At 37.4% G+C, this 16,960-nt stretch overlaps 2 pseudogenes; both read right to left on the bottom strand.

Moving 5' to 3' along the window:
* Positions 1 to 5,050: 5,050 nt before the first annotated feature.
* Positions 5,051 to 6,023, bottom strand: LOC117711309 (ATP synthase F(1) complex subunit gamma, mitochondrial pseudogene; annotated as a pseudogene).
* Positions 6,024 to 13,711: 7,688 nt separating this feature from the next.
* Positions 13,712 to 15,609, bottom strand: LOC117711332 (heat shock cognate 71 kDa protein pseudogene; annotated as a pseudogene).
* Positions 15,610 to 16,960: the final 1,351 nt, after the last annotated feature.

The raw sequence follows: 16,960 nt of genomic DNA, 5'->3' as shown, positions 1-16,960 counted from the left end.
TTTTCTAAATGTAGATATGGAGGATTATTTGCTATATTTTTCAGGGTCACATAGCTATCAATAAATCTTCATTTGGTTTCAGAGACCCAAATTTTCCTAAACAAAAAATACCATGGAAGAAGGAAAAGAGGAATTGCCGTAGAGAAGAGTAACAGTATCATGTTAAAAAATAAAATAAAATGTAGATGGAGAATACTAGGGTAGAAAAAGTACAATTGGGTATGATTGTTAAAGAGATAGAGATGAAGGCATGGGAAAGGGACAGGTTTACCAAAACAAAGAGAGTATAAAAAAGCCACAAAGAGAGCTACTGTTTAATAAATTGGATACAAAACAAAAATAAAAGATAAAAATAAATTTTAAAAAGCACCTGAAAGTATTATATACCTTATATGGTATTATCTAGAAAATGCTCCTAGTGTTGGAATGTTGGACTCTAAGATCCAAAGATCCCTTTGCCAACAGCCAACATCAAATTAAATGAAGAGAAACTTGGCACAATCCTACTAAAATCAGGGAAGAAACAAGGCTGCCCACTCTCTCCCCATTTATTCAATATAGTACTTGAAGTTCTAGCTAGAGCAATTAGACAACAAAAGGAAGCCAACGGGATACAAATTGGAAAGGAGCAAGTCACAGTATCACTTCTTGCAGATGATACAATAGTATACATGAGCAACCCTAAAAGTTCTATCAGAGAACTCCTATACCTGATAAAATATTCACCAACGTGGCTGAATATAAAATTAACTCAAACAAATCAGTAACCTTCCTCTAAAAAGGATAAATGGGCTGAGAAAGATATTAGGGGAACAACACGCTTCACAATACTCACAAATAATATAAAATATCTTGATGTAACTCCAACCAAGCAAGTGAAAGATCTGTATAACAAGAACTTCAAGTCTCTGAAGAAAGCATTTGAAGACCTCAGAAGATGGAAAGATCACCCATGGTCTTGGATTGGCAGGATTAACATAATAAAAATGGCCATCTTACTAAAAACAATTGACAGATTCAATGTAATCCCCATCAAAATTCCAATTCAATTCTTCACAGAGATAGAAAAAACAATTCTAAACTTCATCTGAAATAACAAAAATCCCATAATAGTGAAAAGAATTCTAAACAGAAAGAAAAAACAAAAAACAAAACTGGGAGAATCACCATCCCTGACCTCAAGCTGCACTATAGAGCAATAGTAATTAAAACCACATGATATTGGTACAGAGACAGACAGGTAGATCAGTGGAATAGAATTTAAGACCCCACAATAAACCCACATACTTATGGTCACTTGATCTTTGACAAAGAAGTCAAAATCATACAGTGAAAAAAAGAAAGGATTTTCAACAAATGTAATGGTCTAACTGAAGGTCTGTATATAGAAGAATGTAAATTCATCCATTTTTATCTCATTGTACAAAGCTCAAGTCCAAGTGGATCAAGGACCTCCACATAAACCAGATACACTGAATCTAATAGAAAAGAAACTGAGAAAGAGCCTCAAACACATCAGCACAGGGGAAATTTTCCTGAACAGAACACCAGTGGCTCAGGCTATAAGATCAGCAATTGATAAATGGGACCTTGTGAAACTGAAAAGCTTCTACAATGCAAAGGACACTGTCAATAGGGCAAAACAGCAACCTACAGATTGGGATAAGATCTTTACCAACTTTATATCCAATAGAGGGCTAATATCCAAAATATAGAAAGAACTCAAGGAGATAGACTCCAGAAAACTAAACAACTCAATTAAAAACAGGGTGCAGAGCTGAACAAAAATTTTCAACTGAGGATTCTCAAGTGGCTGAGAAGCATCTAAAGAAATGTTCAACATCCTTAGGCATTAGGGAAATACAAATTAAAATGACCCTGAGATTCCACCTTACATCAATCAGAATGGCTAAGGTCAAAAACTCGAGAGACAGCAAATGCTGGAGAAGATGTGGAGAAAGAGGAACACTCCTCCATTGCTGGTAAGATTGCAGACTAGTACAACCACTTCGGAAATCAATCTGCCATTTTCTTTGAAAACTGGAAATTTTTCTATCTGAATACCCAGCTATACCACTACTGGGCAAATACCTAAAAGATGTTCCAACATATAACAAGGACACACACTCCACTATGTTCATAGCAGCCTTATTTATAATAGCCAGAAGCAGGATACAACCCAGATGTCCCTCAATGGAAGAATGGATACAGAAAGATGTGGTACATTTACATAATGGAATACTATTCAGCTATTAAAAATGATACTTATGAATTTTGCAGGCAAATGGATGGAACTAGAAGATATCATCCTGAGTGAGGTAACTTAGACCCAAAAGGGCATATATGGCATGTACTCACTGATAAGTGGATATTAGCTCAACATCTCAGAATATCCATGATACAACTCACAGACAATATGAAGCTTAACAGGAAGGAAAGCCAAAGTGTGGATGCTTCAATCCCACTTAGGTGAGGGAACAAAATAATCATGGAAGGCAGAAGGAAGGAGGGACCAGGGCAGGAAAATAGGGGAAAGGGGTGGTTAGGATCAGGTATGGGAAGAGACAGAAAAGATGTCCAGAGAGTGAGGAAAATGAATAGAAATATGTAGCAGTGAGGGGTGGGGAGTGAGGGAAACTACTAGAAAGTCCCAGACATCAGGGATGTGAGAGGCTCCCAGGACCCAACGGGGATGACATTAGTCAAAATATGAAACAGAGGGCAGATAGAAACTGAAGAGACCACCTCCAGTAGATAGGCATGGCTCCCAGTAGAGGGATGGGGCACCCACCTATCTCAAAATTTTTAACCCAAAATTGTTCTTGTCTAAAGGAAATGTAGGAATAATAATGGAGCAGAAACTGAAGAAAAAGCCATCCAGAGACCAACCCACTTTGGGATTTATCCCATCTGTAGACCTTAAACCCTGACACTATTACTGATGCCAAGGAGTGCTTGCAGACAGGACCTTGGTATGGCTCTCATCTGAGAGGTTCTGCTAGCACCTGACTAGAACAAATGCAGATACTAACAGCCTACAATTGTTCGGAGCCCAGGGACCTCTATGGAAGAGTTATGGGAAGGACTGAAGGAGCTGAAGGAGGTTGCAACCCTATAGGCAGAACAACAATATCAACTAACTGGACCCCACAGAGCTCCCAGAGCTTTGGTAGAAGCGCTGGCTGGAAGTAGCCTGGAGACCCTGCAGGGGTCAGGCATCTATTCCACGGAGCTCCCAGAATACAGGCTCCTAACATGTCGCATGAAATAATTAATTAAAAAAATGAAAGAAAGGAGTCACATTCTAACAAGATATTCTTGGGAGGAAAGGAGAAATGTTTCAAAGAATCAGATCTGGCTTGGAGTTCTAAGAATGGGTGAGAGAAGAATTAAGCTGCAAAAATGAAGGAGTGTAAAAATGTGTACCCATGAGAAGGAGACTTAGGGAATGACTAACTAATGGACATTTTCTAAAATTTTGTGAGTTTGCAAAATTCAAGAAAACCATAACAATGCACAATAACCAATGCAGACAACGAAAATCATACATGAAGAGGAAATTAATCACCTGAAAAATCCTAGCAGTAATGATGCCAGCTACAGGAATCGCTGGTGGTTTTCTGACTGGAAATTGTCAGTGGTAGCAACTACAAGAAAATTCAGAGAGTATTATGCTCACCAAGTTGTAAGTCTTGGTCTGCTCCCATGATTAAACATGTCTAAAAAAGGCAGTTGGGGTGCTCATTAAAAACAAACTTTCGTAGATGCCCCATATTGGTCAAAGTTTGTGTTTACAGAAAACAACAATCAATTCAATCAGAGGAAAAGTCTTTGTACTAGGCACTTCGTGCTTTATATGAAGTATCTCTATATATATTACCTTAAGTTAGGGCTGAGAAAGTGTTAGAATTAAAAGCCCCACCACATTAAAAAGAAAAGAAAAGGAAAAAACAAATTTGAGCAATGAACAAAATTTCAAAAAAATAAATTTTTAGATAATCGTACTGTATCAAAGAAAATTCATCAGTGAATTTTGATGATAGTATTAGGATGATGTGTGATAAAAGCTGTGAGGTATTCCAGGAAAACGATACGTCATATCTGTAACTATGAAATATTTGAGAAAGTAGTGGGAAGGAAGGCCAGGTGAAACAGAGAGAGGTACACAAAACTGGACAAAACACAGCTGAGTGTGTGTGTAAAGTTAAAAAGCTACTCTCACTAATGATTTTGTGGTTTCTTTACATTTAAGGTTATTTTAACACAAAAAGTTGTTATAACAAGGCTTTCCCAAAAACCAGCAAAGCAACTTTTAAAGGAGGTTGATTATGTCCTGGTTACCTATTTAGACCAACCAGGTCCTGACAGAGGTCATACAAGCTCATTTCTCACCACACCTTGGTTCCTGGACAGCATTATTAACATCATTGCAAGCCTTCTGGCCAGCATCACTGATGAAATAGCATTCCTCCAAATGAAGTAAAAAGAGCTCCAAAAATCTCTGAGAAGTGCAAACAGTTCAGTTAGAAGGGAAAGTTTGATCTCTCTTTAATATATCTCTGATAGAAAGTAGGACCTAGGATGATTTTCTCTCTGGCTTTTGTCATGTTAACCCAATTAATGTCCTTGATCCTCATATTGTGAATATAGATTTTGGTTTCATTTGTTGTGTAAAACTCACACAAAATTTCCTGTGAAAGAACAATAACATTTACTGTTAAAATAATTTTCTTCAAACATTGTGCCATGCATCTAGGCTAAATTTCCAAAGTCTTGTTTAGAATTTAATTCACCAGAAATTAATAATAATGTCTTCTATTTTAGCTATAGTCCTTTTAAAAAATTTATTTTGAGCCTATTAAGGATTTGATATTGAATCCCCATTAAAGTGATAATCTTCATGCTAATTTGAAGAAGTTATCTGCTATGTGTTCCAGTATTTAAATATGAGATACTATCTTTTTTTCTCATTTTAAGTTATTTAGTGTAAGATAATTTACAAATATCCTGCTGTCTTTGTAACTCAATGGACCAAGTTTCTTCAACAAAGACAACAATCAGTTAAAATCAGCTTACTGGGTTTTTCTTCTTTACCTCTTGTCTGAAAATGCAACTTGATTTTCAATAATCCAGAGCAGCAGCCCCAGAGATGATTTCAATCAACTCCCTTGTGATGACCACCTGGCGGGTGCAGTTGAATGTCAACATCAATTTGTCAATCGTATCAGAAGCATTCTTGCTGGCATTGTCCATGGCAGTCATCTTGGCACTCTGCTCACTGGTGGTGGACTCCTTCAGGGAGTAGTAGATGAGGTTGGCCAGATTGTATTCCTGGTAATTCTGCAGCCCATCAGCATCAGTGTCATCATAAATGCTCATGTTCTCAGCAGTCGCAATGGTATTAAGAGAGATGATGGGCTTCTCTTCTGTCTTGTAGGAGATAACAGACTTGAACTGATTAAAAATTATAGAGCCTTCATCAAATTCATATCCAGAATTTAACAACTCAAGGGCAATGACTGACAAATCTCCAAAAGTAGGGGGCTTCCGTCTCACATCTTTGAATGGCACCAAAAACTGATCAGAGTGAGTCCTATAAAGTATGCCCTTGATTTTTTTCACCAACTCTAACAATCATAACTTCTTTTCCAGCTGCTGTGAAGGCAGCCACTTTATTTTTTCATCTGTTTAGCCGCCGAGGAATGAATAGCACCACATAACCCTTGATCTGAGGACACACCAATAATGAGGTGCTACTTCTTGTCCTTAGGTCCCTTAATATCAGCCTTCTTATACGGAGGCAAGGAACATGTTCCACAGACTGGAGCTGGCTTCAGCTCCCACTCAGCCCGGGATTACTTCGCAGCCGCCACCATCTTCATAGACTTGGTAATTTTCTGGATGTTTTTGATGGACTTCAGTCTTCTGGTAATATCTTTCAAAGTTGCCATGTTTTGAACTTGGATCCATTGCAGCTTCACGACACAGGCCGACAGCCTGACAATACTTGCATGAGAGAACATGGTAGAACCTTGAAGGTTGGGCAGATGGGGCTCACTGCCATGAGATATTATCTAATGGTAAAATATCCTTACACATATTTTTTGTGTATTTAATGATGGACCCTTTTACTTCTATTTCATGTTGTATAAGAGTAGGAAATCTCTATCATTCTGTATTATCTATCCACTTTAAAAGGATGACTGTCATAGCAGTGGTGGATCTAAACAGACAATTAAGTGTCTTCAACTGAGCCTGCTCTTCTCTCTCTGTAAAGAATCAGTAGATTGAGTTTACTTGTCTTTGTTCCTGCTCCAAGGAGCAATCACACTAAGAACAGTACCAGATATGTTCCATAGAAGTAGTCCAGAAGACCACCCTTCTGTCTGAGAACTCAAAGATGGTATGCAATTTTTCAGTGAGTTTATTTTTTCTGGAAAGGGCTTTGGGATTTCCAACAGTGCTTGCAGTTATTCTCTATCTTCCTAATCAATTTTCATGTTTATATTGATCTGCTCAATTTGTCACAGAAAAAGAGTACTGCCCATTGACCTTCAAAAACCTCATTCATTTTATCTAGTTTTATAACCTAGACTTTTTACTTTCAAGTTTATGAAATTTCCTTTTTCATATTCATATTATACTGAAGATTGAAAAAAAACTTCCGCTAAAGATAGGAAATTAATAAAGTATTCACACTTTGAAATACAGAGTGTCTATTCACTTCATTTCTGATGAACATATGTTCATTGGATTCAACAGTGTCCATTAAGAATTTAGGTTATACCAAGAGAAAAATGGAGATCAACATAAAAATTCACAACTGAATTGAAAATGCAGAAGCCATGGGTGTCCACACACAATACATACATCTGTGCCACAACCCTTACATTTAAAGCCATTGAGTAGCACAGCAGATGACTTTAACAGAGTGTAAGAAACATCATTCTTTTCGTCTCAGAAAACTTTATTTGAACTTTCCAAATCATACAACACACTCTGCCCACAACATCACTGAGGAGGTTCTCTTTGATGAAGTCAGCAAGTAAAGAAATTAGAATAGAACTGAATCATCAAAAGGGCACCCTTGGGTTCTGTGCCTGGGATATACTTATTTGATGAAGTAAGTAGAGACACAGGAACCAACCACTTAGATGCATCTGAGAGGCTTAGTGTTATGAAGAGAGTAAAAATTTTTCTTGAAATTTCTGTTACAATGAAATGAAACTTGTCTAGTATGATTCCCATCTAATGGGAACATAATCAACAAATGTAAAATTAACTCTGTGTACTAAATTCTGGTAATCCAACTAAAATTCCAAATTAAGTTAAAATTTTTATTTTTTCCCCTGTGAGAGAACTATTTAATGTACCATCTTCCTTAAGGAAACTTTGGAGGAATTAGTCATACTATGATTGAACCAAAATTAATGTAGACTCACTTATAATTTTCAGGGGCTTTAATCCACAAGTCAAGCTAAAATTTATTATTAATTTTGAGCTAGAAAAACATATAGTAAATGTTTAAAACAGAGAAAAAATAATAAATGCAATAGGTCCCCAGATAATGTGAGAACTGAAACGCAGGGTAAGATGAGTGGGTAGTCAGTAGAAGGTAGGCTATGCTATGAAATCCCAGTGGTCCACCATAGATGCATGGAGATCAGTCACTGAGAGGTGCTCTCTGTGTCAGAGAAAAAGATTCTGTGTCTACCTTTATGTTCTTCCTGAACTCTCAGTGCTCTGTAGATGCTAAACCTGACTAGAAATCAGCTGGTATAGTATCTCGGGTCTTTGCACCTATTGTACTCCATATTGTCCAATAATACATACTAGAAAAGGAAAGAAAATGCCACCTCAAAGAGAAGTCAAACCTACAGTCAGATGTGAAGAGTGAAGCTCAGAGACAGGAGAGGTTTCAAATGTCACACTACTCTGATGAATCTTTCCTAAGAAAGTTAATGTTCAGCTTAAGTAATATTACGAAATCAGCAAAGGCTCATTATATAGTTTGTGACAAGGAAAACTAAGTATGCAAGGAGCATACTCTTGTTCCTCATTTCTTCCTCCCAATACATAAAAAGTAAAATCATTAGGAATTTTTTTTATCAATTTTTCAGATAATCTGGATTGCATTTGAGTCCTTCCTATCATAGTGCCTCTCTTACCTAGAGATACCACTGTTCATATAGAAAACCCTTTCTGTTCTACTTCTATAATCTTTATTATTATTATTTAATTAAAATACAATAGCATCATTTTCCTCATCTTTTTCCCCATCCTTCTCATGTCCCCTCCACCTGCCTTTTAAATTCCAGGCTGCTCTTCTTTAACCATTCTTACATACAGCTATATATTAATACACATAGAAAGAAACATACTATTTTCATTTAATGTTACATGCATGTAATTGTTTCTAGGGCTGATCACTCTATATTCAATAACAAATTTGAAGTCTTATCTAAGAAAATGAATAATTCTCCCTCTCTCAACAGTTGTTAATTGCCTGTAACTCTTCATCTGAATTTGAGGCCTGTGAGATTTCCCTCATCTTCACTGGATGTCGACTGTTTGGGGAATTATGTAAGTCTTATTTAGGTAGCCATGTCGTTAAGATTGAGTATAGCTTCCCTATCTTAGCTAAAAGAAACAATCTTACAACTGACTTCCTGATCCTCTTTCTTTTACAGTCTTCCTGAGTTCCCTTCTGCAATGTTCTCTGAGCCTGAAGTTTAAGGGTTATGATGTAGATGTATGGAGTGGTTCTGAGCAGCCCATCATTGTTTGTTCTTTGCAATTTGACTAGTTGAGGATTTCTGTAACTATCTCCTGAATCTTCAAAAGGATGCTCTTTGTTGAGGGATGATGGCTGCAGCAGTGATCTGTAGGCATGAGGATAACCCTTTAGAATGCAGTTAGAAATTATTCTGGTTAAGAAAAGCAGCAGTTGTAGATTCTCTTCTAAGACCCATGACTTCACTAGTCTTTTGCAGTTGGCTAAGTTTGTAGTAACAGGCTTGGTTTCTGCCTTGCTAAGAGGTTGTTGAGTTGAATTAGACAGGTGGTAGATACCACTAAGATATAAAAGCTGCTATTGTACTTTTAGGTTTAGCTTACCATGATGGTCATTGTTGTGATTCATAGACATCACAACTTCCCTCCATTAGCAGCTTGCATATTACTGTCCAGTATAACAGAAGCTAGTCTTCAGGGAGAAAGCTTTAGGTCGGTTTTAGATCAAATTCTCTGAGCCCTGTGTCTAACGTGCATGATATATGCAGCAAGAAGAATTTATCTTCTATTTTTAGGAGGCATCCAAGGGCAACACCAACATGCTACATTGTTTTGGAAGTTTCTTTGATTCCTCTGACCAGCAACACAAAAGACGATATCTCAGACTTGATACTGAGGCTTTTGTTAGGTAGTTTGTGACTCTTATGGAGGGTTTTTATCACCCACAGTGATAAAATGACATTTAAACACACACACACACACACACACACACACACACACACACACACACACTATATTCTGCATACATATAAACAAAAACATCTTGGTTGTCATTTTAGCAACAACTGTAATCAAGTACAACCCAAAAAGCTGCACATGACTTTGAAGAATTTTCTTATATGGAATACTTGAAGTGGGAAGACTCAGTCTAAATCCTGATTATATTTTCTGGTGGTAACCTATATTTAAAAAAAGAAAAGAAAAAGAAAACATGGAAGGAGTGACTGATTGTTTTTTACCTACTTGTTCTCACTCTCCCTGGCAAGTTCTTCTGTCTTGTTGCTGAGGTGTCAGGAGCCATCATAGGAGAAGCTAAAAACTAGCCGGTGGTCTTCCTGAGATGGGTCTACCTTGGGTTAAAATCTATGATAAATTTTTTTTGATAGGCAAGGCCCAGGAAAAATTTTGAGCTAGAAAAACATTCATTTTATTTTAGGAAAGATTCCTGCTATTAATATGCTTTATCTGTCATTATTAAATATGTCTAACAATCACTAGGTATTAGTCCACTCTTTTGGGCAGATCTCTGCAGAACAACAAAGAAGTACTGCCTTGTAGTGATACTATATAGACAAATAGAGTATTTCTTAATTCTTAATCATGATCCTATAAGAATTCTTAAGATTATATTAGTAATTATTAAGCTCTTTTATAGTGAGACTGCTATTAGGCTATCTCTGATAATTAAAACTGCAATGAGACTTCTACCAGTCTTTAGTGTTATAACTTAATTGCTTCTGAGATAGCAGGCAGGCTTCTACTGCTCAGAGCACATTCCAAGAGGTTAGTTAAGCCATTAACCAAAAGTCATAAAAAGAGAACTAATGATTTAACTATAGGTGCTAAGACAGAAGATAAAATATTGACTGGGTTTATCTATTCAAAAGTTCACTAATGCCTTGGTCACAAAAATTATGGTTTTTTAACTCTCCATAAACCTGTTGAGCTTGGGATAGATGATGAATGTTTATCCAGATAATTATGTCTAATGGATATGCATGTAAACATTCTCTGTTGTAAACTTCTTATTCAATTTATGATTTGAATTTATGTGTAAACTTGTGATAAACTTTTTACTGCATGATCATATATTCTGAAAGATACTTAAGTGCTGAGGACAAAGAGAAAAGAACATTCTCCTTCCCCCCCTTTCTTAACACTGCTTATCCCATTTTTTCTTAGACCCCTTTTCTTACAAGCCCTTTTCCTGTCTTTCTTGGAGAGCTTTCATGGGGAACTTTTTTAGAACTTAGATACAAAGGCTAAACTCACTTTTCAAAGTGTCCTTTTTTTCTTCCTGCAACTTAAACTAGCAGGCTGAAAGTTAGAACCAAGCAATAGAACAAAGGCTACTTCACTTAATCTCCTGTTCTTTCAGATGAGATGCTAAACAGTTTCTCACCCCAGAGGAACTCAAAAGGCACATCAGCTACTGAAGCAAAGTGACTTAGACTTAAAGCAGGTAAGCGTTTTATATTGTTATACAGCAAACCTAAGTATCTTTTAAGATCAAGTCTTAACCCCACTGACCCTCTTTCCCCTCCACTGCCTCAAGAAGAACCACCAGAGCTGGCCCTAGCAGTGAAGCATTCTGTTATTAAACTTAGAACCTACATATTTTGAATTCTAACGTAGACTGAAGACCAACTGAGACATCAGAGTCATAGACTTAACAACTACAAGACTCTTGGTGTTTCCAGCAAGAGGAAACGCCATTGTTAATATAGGCAGACCACAGCCTATGAGCTATTCTAATAAATCATATATGGTTTATGTATACCTGTATATATGATTCTTATATATGTATATATGTGTGTGCATACATGTATATGATATTCATTTTGTCAATTCTGTTTCTTTAGAGAACCCTGAATAACACATCCTCCAAGTGAGGAAAGCGTCTCCTTGTATGTATGGCAGTTTGAAAAAGGCCATGAATCAAAGACATAAGTTGTAACATCTTTGTTTATTATTTTCTCACATAAGCAGGCAAAGCACCAGCTCTTGTGTTTCAGAATTGTCCTTTTTTTCCCTGTTCAGTGGTTTTCCTTCTGCTCCACATTTCATTGTCTTAGGTTAATTATTATCACTACACATTCATATCTTGCATAGAATTCATTGGTGTTACTATGTCACAATTCTTAAGCAGCTGGCTTGATAGCCAATGAAATTGACTTTTAAAGACACAAATACAGCACTAGTGAAGTGGAATTAGTTTGGAGGGCTTGCACTGGCTTTCCTAGAAGGCAATATATATACTTTGAATTTCAATATATAGTATAGTTTCCCCCATAGCAAAGATTCACACATTTAGAAATCAAGAGATGGAAAAAGAAATGTTTAAAACAGGGCTCCAGACCTTAGTAGATATCCAGACCTGAGCACAACTGACTCAATGAGGGAAACACCATTCAAGCTATAAAATTTAGCATGCCAAAATGAAAACAAACACCTGATCCGTAGTATTGGTAAAGTCTCTAAATGTACTAACCTTGCTTTTGGCTTCTGTAGTTATGCTTCTTACTAACTATTCTTGTTAACTAAAATATCTCAACCAAGAACATGGCTTTTGTGCTTAAAAGCTCACCCTGAGAAAGGCTCAGAGAGATCCCAAACACCTAATGTGCTTGCCAGGTGGCTAATAAAGACTTCCTATGGCTTAAATCCATGTCTGATAAGTCTTCTCTTCTAGATATCCCACAACAGGTTCCACTCAGTAGTACCCACCCTAGTGACAAAATAGGGAAATATTTGTTTCCTGCTTCTTCAACCTTAAGTTTGCTGGGCTAGAAGTTTTGGTCCCAGGTAGAGAGTGATCCTGCCAGAAGACACAACAAATGCTCCATTGAAGAGGAAGTTCAGACTCCCCCTAGCCACCTTGGGATTCTGATGCCTTTAAGCCAATAGACAAAGGAAAAAAATCACAATGTTAGGAGGGGTGATTCATCTAGACTAACCTTCTATCTAGAGCTTTCAGATGTGCTGTTAAGTTGCTAGTATGAGATCTTTCCTGTTGTTTTATGTAGGCAATTAGTGTTAGAAATGTTCCTCTTAGCAGCACTTTCACTGTGTCCCATAAGTTTGAATATGTTGTACGTTTATCTTCATTCAATTCTACAAAATTTTTAATTTTTTATTTCTGTTTGACTCACTTTTTATTCAGTAAAGAGTTTTTATGTTTCTATGAAGCTTTCTGTTGTTTCTGCTATTTTTGGTATCAGAATGCTGGGAGTTGTTTCAATTTTCTTTTATCTGTTGAGACTTGCTTTGTGTCTGAATATGTGGTTAATTTTGAAGAAAGTTCCAAGAGTTGTTGATATTCTTTAGTGGTTGAATGAAGTGTTCAGCAAGTATCTATTAGGTCCATTTGATTTAAAACTTCAGTTAACCTTAGAATTTCCCTGTTTAGTTTTTGTCTGGATGACCTGTCTCCTGGTGAGAGAGCAGTATTGAAGGCTCCCAGTACCAGTGTATATGGGTCAATACTGTAGTAGTGGGGTTTTTTTTTTTTGTTTTTTTTTTTTTTTTTTTTTTCAAACTTAGGTTCCTTAGTGTTTGTGGCATAAATGTTAAAAATTCAAATTTCATTTTGGAAGCTTTTTTTCCCCTTAGATGAGTATGTAGTGTTCTTCCTCATCTCTTCTGATTAGTTTTGGTTTAAAGTCTATTTTGTTAAATATTAGAATGTCTACACATGTGCTTTCCTGCTTTTGGTTTTGCAGATGTGAGATTACTTAGTTAATCTCCATAGGTTGGTTGTTTTCCTTCTAATACCTTCTGTAGTTCTGGATTTGTAGATAGATATTGTTTAAAATTGGATTTATAATGGAATGTCTTATTTTCTCTATCTATGGTGACCGAAAGTTTTGCTGGGAATAGTAGCCTGTTCTAACATCTGTGGTCTCTTAGAGTCTATTGCACATCTGTCTAGTCCTTCTGGCTTTAAGACTGAGAAGTCGAGTGTAATTCTAACATATTTTACTACTTTGTCTTTTTCCTTTGCAGCTTTTAGTATTTCTTTCTTTGCTCTTTATGTTTATTATTTTGATTATAACTTGGTGAGGGGGGGTTCTTTTATGTTTTAATCTATTTGTTGTTCTATGTGCTTCCTTTTGCCAATTTAAATAGTTTTATTAGACATTCTATATTATTTGCAGTTCTAAATTGTGTCTCTGTAAAACAATGTTATACTCTCTATTTAATCAACCTCTTCAATGGTGGGGCCTGAAGAGGCCCCACCAGATGGAGGAGCTGCCCTACCAGGGAAGCCATCAGACGTTCCTCCAGGCATGCCACCAGCACTCTCATATAGCTTGGCAATGATAGTGTTACAGACTTTGTTTAGTTCAGTCTGCTGGTGTTCAAATTTTTTCTTCTCTGCAATCTGGTTCTTATCTAGCCAACTGATGATCTTACTGCACTTGTCAAGAATCTTCTGCTTATCCTCATCATTGATCTTGCCTTGAAGTTTCTCATCTTCGACAGTTGCTTTCATGTCGAAGGCATAGGACTCCAGTGAGTTCTTGAGGAAACTTTTTCTTTCTGCTTCTCATCCTCAGTTTTGTATTTCTCAGCTTCTTGGACCATGCACTCAATATCCTCCTTACTCAAGTGGCCCTTGTCACTGGTGATGGTGATCTTGTTCTTTCCTGTGCTCTTATCTGCAGCAGAAACATTAAGGATGCCATTAATATTAATGTCAAAAGTAACTTCAATCTGAGGAAACCCACAAAGTGCTGGAGGTATGCCTGTGAGCTCAAACTTTCCAAGCAGGTTGTTTTCCTTGGTCATGGCCCTTTCACCTTCATACATCTGAATGACTACACCTGGCTAGTTGTCAGAATAGGTGGTGAAAATCTGTGTCTGCTTGGTGGGAATGGTGGTATTGCATTTGATGAGGACAGTCATGACTCCACCAGCAGTTTCAATATCAAGGGAAAAAGGAATGATATCCAAGAACAGCAAATCCTGAACGTTCACAGACTTGTCTCCAGATAGAATGGCTGCCTGGTCAGCTGCATCATAAGCAATACCTTCATCGTGGTTAATGTTCCTATTCAGTTCTTTTCCATTGAGGAAGTCTTGCAGAAGTTTCTGAATCTTGGGGATTCTGGAAGAATCACCCACCAGTACAATAAATATTTTGAATCTGTGACTTGTCTAGCTTGGCATCTTGAAGAGCCTTCTCTACAGAGTCCAGTGTGCCACAGAACATGTCAGTATTCAATTCCTCAAATTGAGCCTGGATAATGAAGGCACCACCAAATGGAAGTCAATTCCCTCATAGAGAAAATCAATCTCAATACTGCCCTGGGTACTGGAGGAGAGGGTGCACTTGGCCTGCTCACATGTAGTGCACAGACACTGGACAGCTCTCTTGTTCTCATTGATTTCCTTCTTGTGCTTTTGCTTAAACTCAGGAATGAAATGGTTGACAATTTTGTTGTCAAAGTCTTCTCCACCTGAGTGGGTATCTCCAGCTGTTTATTTGACTTCAAAAATTTCATTCTCAATAGTGAGGATTGACATATCAAAAGTACCACCTCCCGAATCAAAAATCAGCACATTTCTTTCAGCTTCAACCTTCTTATCTAAACCATAAGCAATAGCAGCAACAGTTGGTTCAATAATAATTCAAAGTACATTGAGACTAACAATAGTTCCAGCATCTTTTGTTGCCTACTACTGAGAGTCATTGAAGTAAGCTGGCACTGTGACCACAGCATTTCCAAGTCTTTCCAAGGTAAGGTTCTGCAAATTCCTTCATCTTGGTCAGAACCATTGAGGACACTTTCTCGGGGTAGAAACTTTTTGTCTTAACCTGGACCTTGGGCCTTCCTGCATCATTCACCACCATGAAGGGCCAGGGCTTCATATCAGACCGAGCGACAGCAACATCAAATCTACATCCCATCAGACATTTGGCATAAAAAACTGTTGATGGGGTTCATTGCAACCTAATTCTTCACAGCATCCACAATTAACCATTCTGTGTCTGTGAAAGCAATGTAGCTGGGCATAGTGTGGTTACCCTGATTGTTGAAAACAGGAGTAGGTGATGGCATGATCAATGCCAACTGCAGGTCCCTTGAACATGGTTGCATGTGTGTAGGCCTGGCTGTGCTGACAACGAGACCACACAAATCCCCTAGAGCTGCCTCAGCAGTCAACAAGTCTACATGCTTCTTGTACCTTTATAGGTATTTACTTCCTTTGGTTAGAAATATTTTTTGTATAATTTTGTTGAAAATACTTTCTGGACCATTGAATTGGGTTTCTTCTCCTTCCTGTGTACCTACTATACTTATGTTTAATCTTTTCATAGCTTTCCAGAGTTCTTAAATGTTTTGTATCAGGAGATTTTTAGATCTAATATTTTCTTCAATTCATTTCTTCTATTGTATCTTCAAAGCCAGAGGGTTTCTTCTTCCAACTCTTATACTCTGTTGATAAAGCTTTTCTCTGTAGTTCCTGTTCAAATTCCTAATTCATTTTTTTGGTTTCTGCTTCTTCTCTGTATTTTGGAGAGTGTGGTGGCTGTGTGTTGCCTGTTTTCCTGGCCTATTCAGCTGGTGTGTTTGCAAGGAATGCCTGCTAGTATTGAAGGCTGGGTAACCGGGATGAGTTAGCAGAAGAAAAAATTAAAAGACATGTTATTTTGGTCCTTTGGGAATAAGATCACAGAAGAAATGAAGACCATAGCAGTTTTATAACTATAGAGCTGAGAATGAGACTGGGGGATTGGATCTCAGGAAGAGTACGAGAGGTGTGGTACTGCCTTTAGGCTATTTGTACCCTGGGATTAGTGGCCCTTGGGTTAGCAGGAGGTGCCTGCTGGAGTTGGGATCTGGAACTAAGCAACAAATTGGGGGGAGGGAGGGGATAGTTTGTGGGATCCTCAGGAGACATGGGCAAGGGTAGAGGGAAGGCTGTAGCTGGTATGTTTCAGTGCTAGGGGAAGACTAAAAGATTGGGTTAGGGGGAATGGAAGGGTGGAGAATGTCTGCAGGCAGCTTACTTGTTTACTGGCAGGCATGTGCTATGGTGGTTTGTTTGTTTGTTTGCTTGCTTGCTTGCTTGTTTTTATTCTTGTGTCTTTGTATAGTTTGATTATCTGAGTTACGCCTGCATTGCAGAATGAGTTTAGTAGGGTTGTTCAATTTTCTATTTTATTGAACTTTGGAGTAAATATCAGTATTAGATCTCCCTTGGAAAACTGGCAAAATTTAGCAGTCTATCAAGTTCTGGACTCTGTGGAAAAAGTTTGAATTACTACAGCAATCACATTGTTTGTCATGGGTCTGTTTAAGTTTATATCATTGTGCTTTAATTTCAGTAGGTTTAGAAATTTACTTATTCTAGTTGTGTATCTTAATGGAGCATAAGTTTTCAAGTATTCCCTGATAACCTTGGAAATTTCACTCTTGTTTGTTGTAACATTGCTTTC

This window comes from Arvicanthis niloticus, chromosome 6, assembly GCF_011762505.2.
Source record: "Arvicanthis niloticus isolate mArvNil1 chromosome 6, mArvNil1.pat.X, whole genome shotgun sequence".
Taxonomy (NCBI): Eukaryota; Metazoa; Chordata; class Mammalia; order Rodentia; family Muridae; genus Arvicanthis; species Arvicanthis niloticus.
The sequence above is the reverse complement of the archived record's forward strand: the minus strand, read 5'-3'. Positions and strand labels throughout refer to the sequence as shown.